At 37.7% G+C, this 15299-nt stretch overlaps 1 protein-coding gene across 3 annotated transcripts in view; it reads right to left on the reverse strand.

Annotated features, from left to right (window-relative positions):
* Positions 1-15299, reverse strand: part of EYA2 (EYA transcriptional coactivator and phosphatase 2) — a 131021-nt gene that overhangs the window by 35404 nt on the left and 80318 nt on the right. The gene's annotated exons all lie outside the window — the stretch shown is intronic.

A 15299-nucleotide genomic window follows, 5' to 3' on the forward strand; every position in this document is an offset into this window, starting at 1 on the left:
GTGCATGGGTGCCTCTTATTAAAATGTTATAGGAGTGTACAAAATTAGAACTCATAATTGTAACGTGTACAAGAAACACATTGGAAGTCTCTGATGACTTTTATACTTTAGACGTTATTACTAAGGCAAGGCTTCCTACTGTTCCTGAATTTTGTTCTGGATCCCTGGCTATGCGCTGAGCATGAATTAGCTTGTTTCTGTTTTTATTTTGGGCAACTAGAACTCAAACAATCAATCCCCTGATGCAGTTCTCTTTTAATTCCAGAGACAGCCAGCTCTTTTAACCATAGGATAGAATCAATGCATGGGACCAGTGAAATATTCTCTTAGCTAAAGTGCAGGAACAAATAGTCTCCATGCTGTGTCCTTTTTTTGAATATCCGTTTGTTTTGTTTTTAGTTTAAGATCCCAGATTAAGTAGAACAGACAGCTGAACAAACTACAGCTTGCCAAATACGGACAGTCACAAAAGCACATGCAGGGAGAAATAAATCTCAGCACCCCTCCCCCAAATCAAACCACTCAAGGAAGAGAATCTGCTTCCAGAACTAATTTGCCATCACATCTGGCTTTTAAAAACTTTTTTTTTTACAAGGAGTTGGGGTGGATTAAAAGCAGAGGCTGGGTCAAGAGCTAATATGGTTCAACAAGGAATCTGCCTTAGGGTGAAAGCCTAAGCCATTATCTCCTCCAAAACTTCTTGAAATTCTTATTGGACAATTCATGTCCTGGAGATAAATCATAGATTGTTATGTATCCTTGAACAACTTTGTGTTTCCAAACCCTTCTGAAAACAAATAAACAAGCAAACAAACAAATAAAATATTGTCTAAGCATGCTCAACGCCTGAAATAAAATTCTTGCATATTCAGAGAGTTGGACTAGAATGAACTGAAGACAACACAGTTGAAGCAAAATAGTACTTTATTTGGTTCCACCAGACTAAAAAAAATCAAGTAAAATTTTTCCTTAACAATGAAAAGGGAGATTTGTTTTTTTACAGCAGCTATCCTAGTTTTAGTTGAAGAACAAAGAACCCCTTTATCCAATGCAGAACTAAATAACTTACAACAGCAAGTTTAAGTATAGTGGGCAATGGTTTCCAATGGAATGGGAATGAAACAGGAGGTGAGGGCCTATGGTGGATTAAATGTCCCTGCAAGTGTCTCCATAAGAGGGGAAAGCACCACAGCAAGGATCAGTGACCTGGTGGCAGGTTCTTGCTAACAAAATTATTTCCAGAAAAGGAGAGTTAGGAAATTGCACACTTGTGCTTTGGATAGTTACTTCTTATGAGGAAACCACAAGAATTGATTTTTTGTCTCTAGTTGCTTGGGGCCAAGATTATATCACACTTAAAACCTCTGTCTAGCCTTATAGATATATAATAAATAAAAGCCTCACTTCCTTAGACACTTTTGGACACAATGAATTTACAAATTATGAGAGATCTTCCAAACAGCAGGAAAGAACAAAGACACTTGATGAGTGCCTCAAGAGAACTTGCATAATCATTGAACTATCAGGGCCAGAATTGAGGTGGCTCCTGAAATGCCTACAAAGCTTGCCTTGACTAAATAGACATCCCTTGGACTTAAACCAATGGTTTTCATACTAAAATACAGGAAATGTGCTAATACAAAGTCAGTACTGTCTGTATTCAAAATGTTTCCTCTGTCTTTTAAAACCTACACCAGGCTTTATTTCTTGTGGGAATTTTCCAAACTAATACAAATGATAAACAGGCAAAACAGACCAGCTGGAGAAAAGTAAAACTTATTGTTTTCTGTTGTTTTTATTATGGGTTGATCTAATATTGTTCTGATATTCTTATTTATCATATTACATCTATTCAGACCACCAGGGTGGAAAGGCAGAACATGTTATGGGTCCCATGGATTAGGGATTGTCATCTGGTGGAACCACAAAAAATGGCCACTTGGTAGTGGCCTCTCCATTATGGAACATGATTCCCCCCCTGAGGTCCCCCCTCCCCATCCCAGTGCGTGAAAAGCCCTAAAAATGTGGCTTTGTCAGCAGGCTTGGGGACCACAAATGGAAATGGGACTCAATCAAATGGCTAGTCTAATCTAATCTAAAATAGGATAACCTTTATTGTTACTTTCTTGTTACTTTTTTCTTTTAATATACTGTCACACATTAAAAAATGAAATTCTGATGCCTGATCTCAAAAATATATACATATACATACATCAGAGGTGGTATTCAGCAGGTTCTGACCAATTCTGGAGAACCAGTAGAAGAAATTTTGAATAGTTCGGAGAACCGGCCAATACCACCTCTGACTGGCCCTGCCCCCATCTCTTCTCTGCCTCCCGCATCCCAGCTGATCGGCTGGGTCTTCTTTGGTAGCCCTGTACAGCTGGAAAGCAGGTTAGTGGGGTGGAGAGGGAATGGGGATTTTACACTTTCCTTCCCTTGCCACGCCCACCAAGTCGCGCCCACAGAACCGGTAGTAAACGTTTTTTTGAATCCCACCACTGACATACATATTCTTTTGAGATTAGGCATCAGAATTTTGTGTGTTTTTGTACACAAATACACACTACCCATACATATACATATGATAGATAGATAGATAGATAGATAGATAGATAGATAGATAGATAGATAGATAGATAGATAGATAGATAGATAGATGATAGATAGATAGATAGATAGATAATTATATGATGAATTTTAAAACTTTTAAAATGTTGTAAGCTGCACAGAATCACTTGTCTGTGAGTTACACAGCTATATAAATTTGTTTAATGAATAAATAATGAATAAAGAGAATCACAGGAAGTAGTATTTCCATTCTCTTTTGCATTCATTAGACTGCATTTTCACCCTTGTGCCTATATTCAGGCAAATTGCAAAAGAAAGAACAATGATGGAAAACACAGGACAGGAAGAGAAATAGAGTAAACTGAGGATTTTCTTTATTTTCCATCAGCCCAGAATGCGGGAATCATGGACTTAAGTTACAGAAAGACATATTTTGTTGTCAGAATATTTAAAAGAAAACTTTCTAACCACAGCAGCATAGGAAATCATGTTTAAAACAATGTATAGCATGGTATCTAAATAATCTAAATGAAAATAGAAATATGTCTTTCCACTGCCAGTTTTTTTCTTTCCAGAAACTGCCCTTGATTGTTGCTTCTCCATCTTTTTGGCCTAGCTGTTCTTAATAATTACACAAACTTCAAAACATTTATATTTTTCAGAGTAGCTCCTGAAATTATTGGAGGAGTGCACATCCAGCTAAAGGAAGCTGATTTCCGGCTGGTGGCTCTTTTGGGAATGTCTGATGCAAAACCTGTACAGGGAAAAAAATGTACAAGTTGCTTGTGTAAGTCTGATGCAGATTGATGCCTGTGTGGTAGCTCTCCATAAACAGCATGCAGACAAAGCTGCTCAGACTCTTTGCTAATTTTTAGAGCTTCTGACCTTTGAAACAGGAAGGGCAGATGGGTAAATGATACATTTATTCACCTATTCTGATGGTGGGTCTGAGACATTCGGCTTCCATTCAATCATATGTATTCCTTTAAAATGAGAACCGCACGCCAAGATCTTTTCCTTCTGGATCTTCTCCACATGGAGCATAGTTCACATCTGTGTTCAATCAAATCAGCTGCTAAAATGTCACAATGCCCTCATTCACAGGTAACATAGAGAACATTTAGCTGGTAATAAAACAACTTAGATATTAGAAGAGAACAGCTCTTCGAATATTCAGTACTGGAAGGTACTCAGTAGGAACACTCAAAATTGAACTTGCTCTATGGACTTCCCTAATGATGGATTGTGAAATGGGACATCGAAATGTAAAAGAGCAACTTGCAAACTGAGACCATTAGTAAGTCTATGAATGAAATAATCTGCATCCTTTCATGAGAAACTGATTCCATTTGCAAATTCTTTCATGTTTTTAAAATGTGTGCTCATCCTTGAACCACAGATGTGGCCCTACCTCAAGCATAGCCTGAAGATCCTTGTGGCCACCCAATCTGTTAAAATACTGAAGAAAAAACTCTGCCAATCCAATAAAATTAAACTGCCAGATATAAAATGAGCCTTCAATGCTATGTAAATGTTTCGATGCTGGGAAAATTACGCCGTTTCTATACATATTATATTTAGCATATAAAAAGATGCCCTAAGCTAGAAAAGTTACTTTAAAAAAATCAGCTAATATACATTCTTATAATCAGTTAATGGGGTACTTTAATCAAGCTATAACATATCCTCATCAATAAGCAATTTAATAATTATATTTGAAGGTACAGTTAATCAGTGATCATCAAGTTCCAGCTGTACTCAATATTGTACTGTAGCTCTACTTAAATGAACAAATAATTTTAAAAGTGGAACCAGATGGACAGCTACTTATCGTACTTTGAATCAAGTCTTTTTCAAAAGATGCATCAATAGACATGCTATTTTATACTGCATAAAGTTGGAAAAGTCTTTTCTTCATTTGGGCTCTGATGTTACCATGTCTTTGATGTACTTGTGCCTGGCAGAAATCAGATGCCCTGACCAAGGATTCTACCTGTTTTCACTCATTCACTACGACTAACACTCTTTCTTCTGCTTCTTTAACCATTTTTTGTAAACAGAAATATTATAAAAAGTAGCAGCTCATTATTGGAGATCTGATTTGGGATGTTGTTTTGAAATTGTCCCTAAACCTTAGTTCTTTGTTCAGGTTCTACTGATGCAACTAGATCTTCTCTCCCATCTCATATAGATTTACAAGTTTGTAAGTAATTTCAACATAACTGCCCTACTATAAAAATCCTAAACCAAGTGTCAGCAACCTTTCGCCAGAAAGCAACTAACTGGTGACCCGACCCCCCCCCCCATCACACAAGAGAAAGGGAGAGAGCACTTGCTACCTGCTCAGACAGCCATCTTGGCACTGGCTTCATCAGTTACCTTGGTGTTGGGTAGAGCAACAAATTCTCTGAAATGACAGAGGCAGCAATGGCCTCTGGCACCTACAGAGAAGGTTGCTGACCTGTCCTTGATTTTGTCACCCACTATTGACATGTATGCAGTGACCTGAAAGAGAGGTAATTGAAGCAGCATATGGATGAACAGTGGGACCACTTAAGTACCTGCCGTTACAGCTTTCTGCCAACTCAAGTATAGGTGTAGGACACTTCATCACAGCAGTAGAGAAAGGCACTCAATCCAACATGAGAGAATTGAGTTTCGGAAAAGTAAGTATGCCTAAGCAAGTTTCAATTTTAAATAATCTGATATGCTTTAAAAATGTTACAGCCGAGTACTGTCTATGCATGCGTGCATGGGTACATGTCACTGAAATTTGAGCAATTGCCGTAGTCTAAAATGTTCCACTGGCCAATGCTGTTAATTTGCTAGTAGGAAAACAGCTATATTTACAATCTACAGAAGTTCCTCCAAAATCACTGCTTTTCTTTTCAGTATGAGTTATATATTGAAATAAGCAAGATGTTTATTTTTATAATAAACATCTAATGTTTATTTTATAATAAAAGCAAGACACCAAGATGTTTATTTTTATAATACAACTGATGCTTATTGTTCACTATAATCAGTATTTTAAAATAACAAATAATTGCTTTTTTAAAAAAAATCATGCAAAATTCTTGTTTTGTTGACTTTCTGTAGAAAACTACTAATCTACTAATTAAATTTTGGACTAGAGCTCATAAACATTCCAGCAAAAATGGCTAGGAGATTATAGAACTATAGTTCCAATTACCTGAAATTATAGTTTGATTTTTTCTTTTGCTATTATTCCACCCTAAGAATAATTTTAACTCCTAAAGTGAAATCCCTCTTCTATAATCATGGAGCCTACTGGGTCACCTTTGGCCAGTCACGTACTTATGCCATAATTCCATGGGCCAGTCATATATTGGTGGGGCTAAACACTACCCTATACTAAAAGTACAATATTATGACCAAGCATGATGTGTGAACCATTGTATTTAAGACTAGCCTGCTTTTGAGATTAACATGCTACAACAGGGAAAAATTAAAATTAAATATACTATCTCAAGTTGCTTGGAGGAATATATTAGCCAACTCCCTATATTAGTGTCACTGTGATGTAAATAGCAACAGAACTTATTATTACTTTAAACCATTAACATACACAATGGTTTTTACTACATCCAGGTTCTGCCAACTCAATCTTAGTTTACAATCTAAAAGGTAAAAATAAGCAGAGTAAAATTATGCATTTATTTTAAACAAATATAGTTGCTTTGAGAATGTCCAATTTTCTGATGGAAGTGTCTTCTTGGCTTGCTCCTAATACCAGATGGAATGATTTGTGCAGCCCTAACTAACTGGAGAGATAATGAAGAAAAAGCTATACATGATTTTGATACTAAAACATTTTTTTGCCATGCATTGTAAGTTTTTTCTTCTGCCAAATGATCTCCGACATTTACTCTTTTTCTCTGTATAATAGAACTCTGTATAATAGGTGCACTATTGTGGTTCCTATCAGAAGGAATAACTTCAGCTTCCAGAACTAGTTTGGCAATCTTTGTCTTCCAGGTTCAATTTTCATCCTTCATTTCAGGCAAGGAGAATGGAATAGCGTGGTCATCTCAGGCAATAGAAGTCTCTTTGCTATATATAAAGCATGATTAAATCAGAAAGCTACTAACCACACATGTTGGAAAGGATCTTGCTTGGGACTGCTGTGGAAGAAATGGTGAACTGAATACCTCACTCACTCTGAGTGGAGATGATGATTGTGATGGAATGAAAAACTGGCGAATATGCGGTCTTTGGGAGGAGAAGATTTGGAATCTCCCCCCAAATGTTCCAAACAGTTGCTCCTGATTAGGAAAGTGGTCTCCAGTAGATTTATTGCTCTGGGAAATGACAGAACACCATCTTCACTTACCCCTGGTGGATGCCTTTATTGATATACTATATGCTCATATACTTCCTTTTCTAATTATTACTGGAAATTTTCTATTAATTCCTTTTCTGCTGAAATTTTCTATTAATTCCTTTTCGGCTATTACAAACCTTTGGAATGAAAAGTGCCATATGAATCTCCTCCAATCTTTCTTGAAAAAAATTTAAAACACTGGTTTAAGAACATACATAAGTGTGTGTGTGTGACAACAAAAAGATGACAAGTATTTTGGGAAGTTACTGGACTAAGAACCCAGTTCAATTTAAAATAGGTTTTAGAAAGTTTTTTTTTTTTAAATAAATCTTCCTCTGGATCCTTGTTAAAGTTTTGAAGAGTTTTGTGAGAAGGGACAAAGAAAAATATGGAAGAAATCAAGTTCTAGAACATTATTTGGATTGTTAAAAGTGAATGGAAAAATATAAAATTGATTTATTTGATCAGTGTAAAAACAGATGTGCTGCTGCTATCTTTGGTAATCTTAATGGACTGTTGCTAACTAAGACTGAACAACCAAGTTTTAAGGATTTGGTTAGAGATAAAAAGTTGGGCTATAGGAACAAGGTATCACTTGTAGTATTTCAGAGGTTTTCTTGCTAAGGTTTTTCAGAAGTGGCATTGAAAGCATTCATGACATTGAAAGCAAGTGCCTGGCCTCATATGTCTTTGTGCCTAAAGAAGGATTAGAACTCATGGTCTTGTGGTTTCTAGCCTGATGCCTTACCATTACACCAAACTGGCTCTACTGGTCATGTAACACCTGCAACTGATGGTCAAGAACAGATGTAGCATGATCTAAATTCTTGTCTGGAATCTTCTCCAAATTCTGGGCTTCCCATATGCATGTGGTTGATCCTGTGGGCCATAATTTATAGTTTCATATTGCCCTATGATAGGTTTCCTAATTTAAAAACAGTTTGAAAAAAATATGGCAAAGGGAAAGCTCTAATACAAGTTTTGAGGTGTCTGTTTCCTGGTATATTTCGGGTTTTTATGATTCAGCTTATTGCAGTTGCAGGCTTGGAAGCCATCCTGGGCATTTCAATTCTGCTAATGGAAATTGGTTCCTATCCCATAATATATTGGTTCAGGGTTCTTGGTGTATCAAGAGAATAGATGAATTTAACATGTGACAAGTTTTACACATGTATCTTTCTTTTGGCTATCACTGCAGTACATTCTAGTAAAATATACGAACAATTGGCAGCTGGTCACTTTAGGCTTAATGCAGAATTCCCTTTTTCATAAGACCCAAGGACTTCAACTATTGCTTTGTGTTGTAGTCTGAATTTGATTTGAATTAGGAGTCTTAGAGATGCAGCAGAAATTAGATCTATTTTAAAGTCTTGATCACATATTCATGAATTCTTCTTGCTAAGGTTTAGCTCTCATTTATGCATGATATTTACCATTTACATATACACTATCCCAGGAAACCACATTAAACACCAATAAATATGTTTTCTAGATGGGATTTCAGGGTAAGATTTATTTAAGCCTTTACCTGAACTCAATAGAGCAGGAGTGGACAACTATGTTCCCTTCCTGACTTATGGACTTCAACTCCCAGAATTCCTTCCAGATGGAAGACTTCAGTGGGACTACTTAGAAAGGAAAGCAAAAGGATAAATGAACATGGGAATAAGAGTGGGACAAGATTACAAGTCAGTTATTGGTAGGTGTTAAATTCACATATAATTTTGGAAAAACAAAACAAGACAGCCCTTTCTTTTCCATATGTCCGTGGCATTTTGCTTAACAAATTCTATTTAATAACAAATTGTATCATCAAAATATTTACGCATAATGACATTCAACTACAGTTAGTCATTGCTCAACTATGGTAATTGGGACCAGAATTTCCATCACTGGCACAGCTGTCCCTGTGTTAACATCATGTAATTGTGATGTGGCTCTTCCTACTGCCACTGTTAAGTGAATCCACAATATCATATGGTCATTTTTTGTGACGTCCTTCTGATTTCCCCACTGATTTTGCCTGTGGAAAGCCATCAGAAATGGTAGCAAATTCTGATTATATCACCATGAACACCCTGTGCCCAAATCATGATCATGTGACTGGGGTGATGCTGCAATGGCCACAACTACATGGGCCGTTCATAAGTGCCATTTGTTCAGTGTTGTTCTAACTTCAGATGGTTGCTTATTGGTCATTAAATGAGGACCACTACTCATATTAGAGAACCTGTAATTTTAGTATTGATCAAATATTCCTTTGCAGTCAATGGTCAGGCCTACGTTCTTGGGTGGCAGCCATATGCAACGAGGACAGCATTGTCTCTAATAAATAATAGCTTACAAAACATTGTAAGCCACTCGACTCTCAACAACTCTGAGCATCTCACATCGATAAAAGAAGTTTCAATAAAGCATAAAGAAAAAAGATGGGAAGCATGATGCAGTGAGGGTCATCACCCTCACTTGCCAAGGCCTGGGTGCAAAGCTAGAATCTTTATGGTTCTTTTAAAAGAAAGCAGTGGAGGCCATCTGGATCTTGTTCCCAAGGGCAGGGGCTGCCACAGAAAAGGCAATGACAAACCTAGAGTGTCTAAAACAGGCTATTTCTCTAGACAGAACCACAGCATTCCTTTTCATTTCCTGGCCGGTGTATCTCCTATATTCTAACATATCACACTGGTTTTTAAATCATAGCACATTTAGCACAGGAAACCTCACGCGTGGTAACTCTTGAAAAAAGTAGCTGTCCTGAGCAGAGGCCTCTTTTGCATTCATGATGATGTGATGCATAACTCTGCCTCCACAGTCTTAGACTGCACCTAATACAAACCAGCTGTGAGAGAAGCTTGGGAGAAAAGGGACAACTACATTTTAAGTCTTAGGACGTTGAAGCACTGCAGTCATAGTTGCCAAACACCATCTCTATCTCCTATAGTTTCCATAGTACTAGACGTAGCTAAAGTTTATAAATGCAGTCATTTACATTTCTTGAGGAAGCACTGAAAATTTTACCACAAAAGCAAGTTGCAGAGGCTCCCTGAAGAAATATTGTAACAAATACCAAAGGCTGTGTCAGTGAGACATTTAAATCACCACCACTAATGTGTACAATAAATAATGTCATATGTACTTTAACATGTAAAAGAAGATTTATGCTGAGTATCCAGTTGAAGCAATCTGTATTCCACAAGCCACAGAAGCTCATCCATGTGGGTTTGTTTTTGTATTCTTGTGGGTACAGAAATCAACTGATAGCAATAGCACTTTTAATAGCAATTTTATTAAACATTACAATTAAAAAGATAAAAACTAATGCAAACAAGAAAAATAAAAGAATAACAGCAACAAAAATAAGTGCAAAAAATAAAAGAAAAAAAGAGAAAAGAAAGAAAATAAGGATACCACAGAAAAAGAACAGAGATATATAAAGAAATTACTTCTTTCTTCATCACAAGTATTAACAATTTTAGTAATTTATCTCCTTTTAGTATCTAATAGAATAAATGGGTCTTCTTCCTATAAATCCAATCTCTTATCTGCAAACAAATCCTTAAATCATTTTCATTTCAATCCTGATATTAGCAAAAGTCTGTTAAGGGTTATCATCAGAGATAACAATATATCTATTTTAAACACGATCATATAAACCAACATTATATTCCTTCATTTTACTGCTAAGTCTTAATTTTTTTATTCTTTTTAATAATGTCTTAGCACTTGAATTCTTTTCATGACAAGAAGTCCCATCTTCTCATGTTTTTTTGAAAATAATAATTAAAAATAGCACTTTTTCAGGGGAAGGTTCCTTATAATTAATTTCAAAATCTTATTTCAAATCCATCTGGACTCTTGATATCTTTGAAACTTTCTAAAATCAACATTTTAATAATCTTTTCCTGTTTATTCCAGATTTTTTTTAAAAAAAAATCTTTAAACTTATCTATAAAACATCTTTGGCTAAAGGAAACTTACCCAGTGTTATAAAACTTGTCATTCCAGAGATTCTTAATAGCAAAAAAAGCAGTTAACAAGGAGTTTTCAAAAGTGATTAGTAAAGTATCAGTAAGTATTTCAAACACGTGTCCATAAAGGTTCTTACCACAATTTGAGCCAAGACACAGTGTTTCCTTGTTTCCCAGAGTACTAAATCTATTATGAGTCGTGACTTCTGGAACACTTAAGGGTGATCCCAAGTCTCCTCCTTACCTGGAGAAGAATCCTGAAAAGCCAGTCCATTCACCAGCTTTTCATTCCTTTATTGTTGTCTGCTCTATTCTCAGTGGAACTGTCTTCAGTACTCTGTTTCTTGGAAGTAAAATCTTGACTGATCTTCTTTGACCTTCATCTTCTCCATGCCTCCCCCCGCAAATCTAGATCTGCCTTCCACAACATATTGCTTTCCAGATGTGTTAGACTGTAATTCCTCATTATCTCTCACCAGAAATAATGTTTCAAAGACACAAGGATGTGGAAAACTGATCTAGATGCTCAGAAACAATGGCATTCTGCCAGTATGCTCTTATCTTGGGCCCCTCCAGATGACTTAGTATCAATGCCACACCAATGCCACATTTTTGCAACCTTGTTTTCCTCGGGAAACTGAGCTGATTATCTTCTGGCTCATGAGCAAGTTGCACAGCAATTCAACTTGCAAAAGAGTTTGGGAGAATTCTTGTCTCCTCCCCATCTCCTTACTTGAACCTGGAAACCTCTAGATTTTATAAGCAATCTTATCAGCTAAGCTAATCTTAATCCTTTTAGTCATTCAGTTTCTGCATTCTGATATATATAGAACACAATAAAGAAGCCTGATGATGGCAAGTGAGATTCTCCGAAACGTTGCTACAACTTTAAAAGCACAACTACAATGACGTGGGAAAATACCCAAACAAAGCTGAATAACATACATGTAAGTACCCATGAAAACTTAAGAATGTATGTATGTATGTATGTATGTATGTATGTATGGTATTCAGCTTTGTTCTGGTATTTTCCCACGTCATTATAATTGTGCTTTTAAAGTTGTAGCAACGTTTCAGCAGAATCTCATCTGCCATCATCAGGTTTCTGTATTGTGTTCGTCTGTGAGTAAGACTTTTACAGTTGTTTCAGTTTTAAATTTGGGGCTAACCTACTGCTGTGCCAGAATGTTTTTTTCTTCATCCTGATTGGTTGGGAGTCTTGGCCTGTGTTTATTGGTCTTGGAGTTTGCTGTGTTCTGCTTGATTGGTGTTTCTAATATCTTCTGTCTGTTTTGTGGCTTTTTTTGTGTCTTGATTGGCTGGCAACATTGTATTCCTGTATTAGAGGCTTTTAGTGCAGCTTGGCTATGAGTAAATGGGCGGCTATCATTTGTTAGGAAGCTAGGTTTCATCTGGGTGCCTGGTTGGGGTGTGTTTGAGCTGGAGGTATCAGGGGGGATCTGTTTGTGCCCAGGTGTTGGCCTGGCTAGTGGTGTGGAGATTTTTTTGTTTGTGAGTGCAGGCTTCCAAATAGTTGACAGTCTGGTGGAATCATCTCTTCTATTCATGCTTTCAGGTCTTTTTTCAATCTCTATGGCCCAAATTTAAAACTGAAACAACTGTAAAAGTCTGACTCACAGACGAACACAATACAGAAGCCTGATGATGGCAGATGAGATTCTGCCGAAACGTTGCTACAACTTTAAAAGCACAACTATAATGACGTGGGAAAATACCAGAACAAAGCTGAATACCATACATGTAAGTACCTGCGAAAACTATATATATATATATATGCATATATATATATATATATATATATATATATATATATATATATATGGATCTTTGGTTGTTCGGGTTTTCTCCCGCGTAAGATTCAAGTATCTAGGCAACGTTTCGATGAAGTCTCATTCATCATCTTCAGGCTTCTGTCTCCGGCTCTGTGCTTTTCAGAGTAATGTGAGATTGCAGCTGCTTCCTCCTTTTAACTGCCAGTGGGGTGGGACTTGATTGGGTGGGGGCTTGGCTGTGTTCTGATTGGGTGGGGGGTGTGTTCTCATTGGTAGGGGGTTTGGTTGTGTTCTGATTGGTTGGAGGCGTGTTCTGTTCAGGTGGGGCTTGGCTGTGCTCCGGTTAGTCTTAGTTGCTGGGGGATTTGAGCTGGTGAGTTGTGATCTTGCTGTTTGGCTTCTAGTTCGTGGTCCTGTTGCATCTTCATAGTGGGTGTCGGTTTGCTTCATGTATGGCTCGAGGGGTTTGAAGTGGGTAGTGATGCAGCTGTAGTGCAGCTTCTGGTCCATGGTCGTGTCTCATCTTCTGAGTGGGTGAGAGTCTGTTTTCTACATGGAAGTGTGGTGGTGGCATCTTGTGTGGCTCTCATGGGTGTGGGTCTGGTGTCCTTCTTCATGTTAGGTACTCGTCTGTTCATGAGGGCGGGTTTCCAAATGGCTGGAAGGCGGGAAGTGTCATCTCGTTTGTTCATGCTGTGTGGGCGTTTTTCTATCTCTATGGCTTCTCTGATTATTCTGCTGTTGAAGTGTTCGGTTTTGGCGATAGTTCTGGTGTTTTTAAAATCAATTTCATGTCCTGTGGCTTTGAGGTGTTGGACCAGGGAAGAGGTCGTTTCTTCTTTTTGATTGAGTTCTTATGTTCTTCAATGCGTGCATTTATTCTTCTGTTAGTTTGTCCAATGTATGTGGTAGGGCAGGCAGTGCAGGGGATTTCGTATACTCCTTGGTTTTCTAATTCGATTTTGTCTTTGGGGTTTCTTAGGATGGTGGATATTTTTCTGTTTGTGCAGAATGCTGTTTTGATGTTGTGTTTTTGGAGGATCTTGCTGATTTTGTCTGTAGTGCCTTTTATATATGGGAGGAGGGCTTTGCCGTTTTCTTGTTCTCTGTCTTGGATTTTGGTTGGGGTTTCTTTTTGGATTAGGTGGGTAATCTTCTTTCTTTGGAATCCATTGGCTGTAAGTACGTTGGTGAGACTGTGTAGTTCGGTTTTTTGGTGTTGTTCATCGGCTAAGCATTTTGTTCTGGAGATGAGTGTCTTGGCTACGGAATTGATCTGTGCTGGGTGGTGGTGTGAGAGTGCATGTAGATAGCGGTTAGTGTGTGTTTTCTTCTGGTAGATGGTGTGTCCTAGGGAGCCATTGGATCTTTTGTATACCAAGACATCTAGGAAGGGAAGTTGGTTGTTGGCTTCTGTTTCCATGGTGAATTGTATTTTGGGGTGTAGGCTGTTGAGGTGTGTGAGGAAGTTGTTCAGTTTTTCTTTCCCATGTGGCCAGATTATGAAGGTGTCATCTACGTATCTGAGCCAGAGTTTGGGTTTGTGGTCGTATTTTTCTAGAGCTTGTGTTTCAAAGTGTTCCATGTAGAGGTTAGCGATGACAGGTGAGAGGGGTGATCCCATGGGTGCTCGTTCTATTTGTTTGTATTTTTGTCCATTGTAGGTGAAGTATGTATTGGATAGGCAGTGGTTGGTTAGATCTAGGATGTGTTTGGGGGGGTTGTATTTGTTTTGGATGGCTGTCAAGGCTTCTTTTATTGGCACTTGGGTGAAGAGGGATATGACATCGAAGCTTACTAGTAGGTCGCTAGGTTGTAAGTTTTGTTTCTTTATGATCTCGATGAACTGGAATGCCCCCACCTGAACAGAACACGCCTCCAACCAATCAGAACACAACCAAACCCCCTACCAATGAGAACACACCCCCACCCAATCAGAACACAGCCAAGCCCCCACCCAATCAAGTCCCACCCCCACTGGCAGTTAAAAGGAGGAAGCAGCTGCAATCTCACATTACTTGAAAGCACAGAGCCGGAGACAGAAGCCTGAAGATGATGAATGAGACTTCATCGAAACGTTGCCTAGATACTTCAATCTTACGCGGAGAAAACCCGAACAACCAAAGATCCACATATAAATACCCGCAGAACCTCAGAAAACAAATATATATATATATATATATATATATATATATGTATATGTATATGTATGTATATGTATATATATATATATATATATATATATATGTTTTCTGAGGTTCTCATGGTATTTGTATGTGGATCTTTGGTTGTTCGGTTTTCTCCCGCGTAAGATTCAAGTATCTAGGCAACGTTCGATGAAGTCTCATTCACCATCTTCAGGCTTCTGTCTTCGGCTCTGTGCTTCTCAGAGAAGACTCTGCCAATCTTACGCGGGAGAAAACCCGAATAACCAAAGATACATACATATACATACATGCTATATATATATGCATTTAATTCTTGAACTGCTTCCCAGCTTTTGAATTCAAACAAGCCATCACTTTCTTTTCCCCACCCAACACAACATACAGTTTTCACTGCAATCTACACAGTTGCAGCTGCTGAGAAAAATCACTGACTGCAAAACTTAGCGTTGTGCTATCA

This window comes from Pseudonaja textilis, chromosome 3, assembly GCF_049901715.1.
Source record: "Pseudonaja textilis isolate UNSWEBS1 chromosome 3, rPseTex1.2, whole genome shotgun sequence".
In the NCBI taxonomy this organism is placed as follows: domain Eukaryota; kingdom Metazoa; phylum Chordata; class Lepidosauria; order Squamata; family Elapidae; genus Pseudonaja; species Pseudonaja textilis.